This window comes from Caloenas nicobarica, chromosome 1, assembly GCF_036013445.1.
Source record: "Caloenas nicobarica isolate bCalNic1 chromosome 1, bCalNic1.hap1, whole genome shotgun sequence".
Taxonomy (NCBI): Eukaryota; Metazoa; Chordata; class Aves; order Columbiformes; family Columbidae; genus Caloenas; species Caloenas nicobarica.
Window position 1 is genome coordinate 57,871,936 of NC_088245.1, and position 6,135 is coordinate 57,878,070.

The following is a 6,135-nucleotide window of genomic DNA, read 5'->3' on the forward strand; positions in this document are numbered from 1 at the left end:
TAGCATTCATGTACTCAACATTTCTTCCGTGAAGGTAAACCAAGAACCTTCAAGTTTACAACCACTGATACAGGTGAGTGGCCTCATGAACATCAATAACCTCAGGTGCTTGTTTACATGCACCTGAAGCAGCAGCAGAATAGAATCTTAAGTATTCAGTGAGAGGCAGAGTAATAGGAAAAAGTCAATGAAAAGATCTTTGACATACAAGTGGCACATTTAGTTATAGGCTCTTGTGATACTTTGAGGAACAGGAGTAGTTTTAAGCCCAAAACTTCTAGTTAATTTGATGTAAGAGTTATGATTTCCCTACTCAAATAGAGACTTGTTTTGGCTTATTGGCTCCTGATTCATCTTTGAGGCGTGTTCTGTTATTTTTCATTCAATATCTGGAGTAAATTTTTAACAGGATGCGTATGTAGTCCAGGTTGTGGATTCTTTTGCAACAGTAACTTAGTTATATTTTCGTGTTGTTCTGAAAGAAATATTCACTTATCACTCAGGGTTTCTTTTTCAGATGTTGTCTAAACTAGAGACCATATTCTGCAAAGAATTACATATACTTGGTTTTAGCTGAAGACAGTAGGCCTGTTCCAGAGGTTAAAGTTAACACTTGGGTGTTTACAATGTATTGGCTCAAGGCAATTAGATGAAAACCTTGTACCAGCTGCCTTACACAATGTTGGACAGGCTTTATCTTATTTTTCTGCTATATGTATTGATAATAAAGAGTGGGAACACCCAAATTTTCTCTGAACTAGAGATCTCCAAAACATTAATGTAGCAGGACTGACTTGGGTATATCTGGTCTTCCTTCTTACCTCTCAAATTTTCATTAGAACTCCACCTGAGGTCTGGATTTGAAATCTAAAAATCAGGGGCTCAGTAGATAGGCTGCCTTGTAAGAACAGGACACCTTTTGAAGGATAACACCAATACAACATTGCTTACATGCTCCTGCCAAAATTTAAGTAGCTGAATTTTTCAATCACAACAAGATCAACTCTACTTAGACTCATGGCTGAACAACTAGCTGCTTGCTTAGCTGTAACCATAAATTTATTCATTCAAATACACCCTTGACTGTAATAAATTGCTTTATTTGATTTATTACTTACTCCACTCCCTCCTCCCCAACTATAACAGACTGATGCTGGAATTTCTGGTGGAGAAACAAAGGTACCTGCAGGAATCATACAGCCCTGGCTGATACCTGTGGGACTGTACAACTGTGGGACTGTGATTAATGGTAACACACAAGCCGCTGTGAAGAGGAGGCAGGTTTGTGCAGCTCTAAAGGACCTTTTGGCTTCCTTCACAGATCCCATGCCTGTGTTAAGTAGCACTTGCATTGATTTAGAGAGATGTGCCAGACTATTGCACTGGCTTAGTCACAGACCTTGTGTCTTGGGTTAAAGCCACGGATGCTGCTGCTGTTGCAATTTACGTGAGCAAGAAAAGCTAAAGAGAGTACTGTTCTCAATGTCTGGTGCAAGAAAGGTGCTTCTAGTAATGAAATCTGTAACAACTATTGCACGAATAATGTTGGCTTTGGCTACTCTTTCAGGTCTGAGACTTTTGTTAAATGTGGCTTTGTACACCCCTCTTCCAGTGTTGTCGATTGTATGAAACCAATGTATTTTCCTGCAGTTGCTTGGTAGATATTAAATATTACAAGCAGATTAGAACATGTAAAAAGAAAGAAGCCTGCAGTTTGTCTTCTTTCTACATTTAGAAACCAAAAGAGGCAGCTACGTTTTTTAAAGTAATGAGTCTACAGCAGTTGCTGCCATTGACCCAAAAATGATGTTTAAAGTCTTCTTTTCTAAATGTTGCTCTTTGTTTTTACTAGGTCATGCAATAAAAAAACCAACCAAAAAAGCCCGGTACTTTTAATGTGGGCAAAAGTTTGAAAAAAAAAAATCTAAATGTCCATCTAGATGTTTACAATATTGTGAAATTAGAATTCACATATTTAAAATGCCATCTTGAATCAGTAAGAAGAATATTATGTATATTTAATACCTTCAATACATATATTTCATAAACAATTTTTGCTTACAAAGAAACACATTCTTTATGCACACTTATAATTGATAGTATTGATAAGCTTGATAATTAAAGAAATGGCAAGTAACAGTTGCTTGAGACAAATAGACCTGAAAGCTTTTCTCCGTACTTTCCTATAAAAATAAATACTTGAAATAATAAAAATCTGAGAAGTTTAAATCTAAAAAAATTGTTAGAATTATATTCCGCTCAATATTTCAAAGAGTTTCTTCTTACCTTTCACCTAGATCTATAGGATGCCAAACACAACCAGTGCAGAGTCTAGAAGTAAAAATAAATATGATTTAATAGGAGACAGGAATGTAAAGGCAGCATGACAAACTGAAGATTATAGCATGTTGCTGTACACGGCATCCTAATCACTCTTTTACATTTAGTCTTTTCCTAGGAATGTATTAGACTTTAGTAGGTTTGTCATAATGCAGCATAAAATTTCAGATTTTTCATGAAGATTTTACAAGTAGACTTTCTGTTCTGTTTTGCTTTTCTGCCTCTTTTTTTTTTTTTTTATCTCTGAGGTAGTACTCCCCATTTCTCTTCACTGCTTAAAACATTAATCATGTTTGTAAGGGGTCTGTTTTCATTCATTATGCTATTCTTTTTTCTTAGTGGTATAACATTAATAGGAAATACTGATCTGACCATGAAATAATCCATTTCATCTCCCTTAGTAGTTTTTTTTTTACAGGATAAAAAATATTGTTTACAGTAGAGGCAAGAAGAAAGATAAAGGGAACTGGCCATTGTTTTTGAAAAGCTGAATGGATCACATTATTAAAATTATCTTTGGAGACAAGTTTTGTTTGTCTTATAGCTAATATGGCAATGGAAGAAGAAAAACCCCTTTGATGATCTTGATTTTAATTTTCTTTTACTTAGTTATTACAGGAGAAAACACCATACTTGGACATGAACTTTTATGCTCTACTTTTCTTGTTGCACTCCACAAGAATTTATATCTATACATATATTTACTTAAGGGAATATTGGTGCTTTTTCAGTTGCCTTCATAGGCTTTGTGCTTGATAGAATGCATTATGAATAATATAGCTTGAAACTCAAATAATAATATAAGCATCTTCCTTGTTAAACTTGTTTTTTCAATAACCAAAAAGTGATTGAAGAAAAAATACTATTAAATATATGAGAATAAAAACCTGGAAACATCATTAACATTGTTCTAAGTATAACTACTTACAAGGTCCTTGAGTAATATTCACACCTGTAGAAATTACAGTAAGACTCTAAAATTATATGCTGATAGCATCATTAGATAGTCTACAGAAAACAGCAGGAAAAGCGTAATAGTGCAGGTAAATACCTTTCTCAAGTAGAGCACCCAAAATTAGTAGTGCTTGTGAAAATACTAACCAAATTGCCAAAAATAATTTTCATACCATGGGAGTTGCTATACAGGTGAACTCATAACGTTTTTGAGGCATTCAAAAATGTCAGTGATCAACACTATAGGAAAACCATTCATAGCAGGATTTGGATTGTGGGCTATAAAGCAACAAATGGTAGAGGGTAAAGTAAATATCCAACTGCTTTGTCTTTTTGTAGTGGTGGAATAATTTATTACACATAACCTACTTTTAAACTATATCTTTACTCTGGATTTATCTACTTTAGCAAATCATTCTGTGAAATAGGAAAGGATCAATATATTGAAGGTAGTGGGTGTTCAGGCCTCTGATACCTCCAGTATATTTGGTCCAGGGAATTTATTTTGGATGAGAGAGAATTTGGTCGAGTGCTGCACATCTCTGTTACACTCGAAACTATCTGAAAGGAAGATACAAACCTTTCTGTGGGTCTCTCTGGAAACACCAACCTCTTCATTTAATTCATGACAGCAGCATTAACATACCAGTGCCCATATTATTATCATTAGTATAAGAAATTGCATTTGAAAGCCCTTTAGGTGTTATTATTTGTACTGTTTCCAAGTGACACAAGGGCTTGTGCTGTCTGATCTACCTCCTCTGTCCAAGTTTGAGCAACACACACTGCAAGGAAGATGTGGGGAAGAACAGCAGCCTTCATCCAGCACCTGCAGCAGCAATGCTAGGAAGATGCCATGAACAAAGTGGCCTCCAGTCCTCTGGCATGTCATTTTCACTGAGGAAGCAGTGGAAGAAAGTGCTTCTGAAGACCTTGCTGCTCCAGCTGCTTTGCCCATGGTTGACTGGAAGTTCACAGGGATGGGAGGTGACCTCAGGCTTGTGGAACTGTATAATCATAACACACGGGGTAATAAACAATGCGTGTGAAATTTTCAGATGCGGAGGAGCACCTTTTGAAGGTGTCTCTGAGCTGGCTCCGTTCCTTTACCATTCTTGCACAAATTTTGGAATCTATACTTGTGTTGAAAAGAGTACCTTGTGGACTCTGGTAATCAATCCCCAGCTCCTACTCACCAGTGGCTAACTAGCTTTGCATAGACAAGCCCACTGTGGGCAAAACAGTGATCAAAGACTTCAAGGCCATCAATGAAACACTCCTTGTTTGAACAATGGTTCTGAGTTCTACCAGTGAACTTCCTCTGTCCTTTGGTCCTTTTGAACTCCCCAAAAGTGAGAGAGTGTTGAGGGGATCCACATTACCATCCCGTTCCCAGTCCAAGACACATCCCCCTGGAGTGTTCAGTTCTTTGAGAAGACCACTTGCTTTAAATTTAATACATTATTGCTCAGTGATCCTCTTACATGTGGTTAGCAGTCCTGAGGTTAGCAACCTCCTGGCACCATCCTTGAGTTATCCTACTGTTTTCATGATACCTTTGTCACTTTCAGATGAACAAGTAATGTTGTTAGTGGATTTCTGAGAGATGGAAGGCACTTTACACAGCAGGAAAGTTAAAGAGATTGAACTAGACTGTGAAAATAAGGTAACAGTAGGGTAGAATCAGAAGAAGAAAGGCAAGTAAAGAGGTGAAAGGACTATGCTCAAGGAATGTGGATGACTGAGGAAGGATCAGCAGAGTTTCATGAATGGGTCGAGAGCTGGCAGCTGAGGCAAACGCTCCCATGGCATTTGGCTCCCTAGAGCATCAGACAGATACATGATGTCTGAGAGCTCTGCCATGCTAGAGAACCTCTAATTTGCATTTGTTAGGTACATGCTGCAGGAGTTTGTGATGGCATGGGCTACATGTAGGGTTAGACCCCTTAAGCCTTGGAGTGTGTCTGGAGGCCAACTGGGAGGTTTGGCTCATGCAGGAGGAGTCTAGCTCATGTACACCAGAACTGCTTTGAGAAATGAATACAGACATATGGTGGATGAGAACAACCATGGGACTGGCATCAAAGCTGCTTCGTTGTTCTGTATTACTATGCTAGGTAGACCACAGTCTGTGTTGACAGAATGACAGCTATGCAAAGGAACAGGACTAGAACAGGATAACTTTTGAATGATTCAGAATCATTAAGTTAAATACATTTTTAGCCAGTGAAAACACATGTCCTTCCATGTCTGCCTCAACACAAGTGGGTGTAACTTGTCACACGTAATGATTCAAATCAGCAGTTTGACCTGTTTAGGCAGACTGAGCAGAAATGATGGCAGTATGCACATACACACTTTTTTTTCTGCATAGATCACAGTTAGATTTTAAGATTTTCAGCAAAAGAACTACATCACATTTACCCCTAGGGTATTTAGCAGAATTGGACAATTCTGGTAAATACTGCTAAAGATTTAAGATGATTACTAACTTTGTTTAAAATAATTTGTAAGAGATACTGGGGGGCGAGGAGATGAAACAAAGCTAAATCTAGATATGGAATAAAGTCTTAATAAAAAATATTGCCCTCCAGGTTATTAGTGACTAGGCCTTGATTCGTACAGGTTTGCCAAGCTCCCATTGATTTCAGTTGGCAATGGGTGCCCAAATATCTGTGAAGGCATAAGTGTAGTTCTTTAAAAGGAAAATACTTGCAAATGCAGTCCAGAGGAAGGGCAGATTCCCAACATTTTCAGCAACTGAAGTTTCTCAGGAGAAAGAATAACTGTATATTCTGCTGCTTTGCTGTGATAATTTATTCCCATTCTTTCAGTCACACA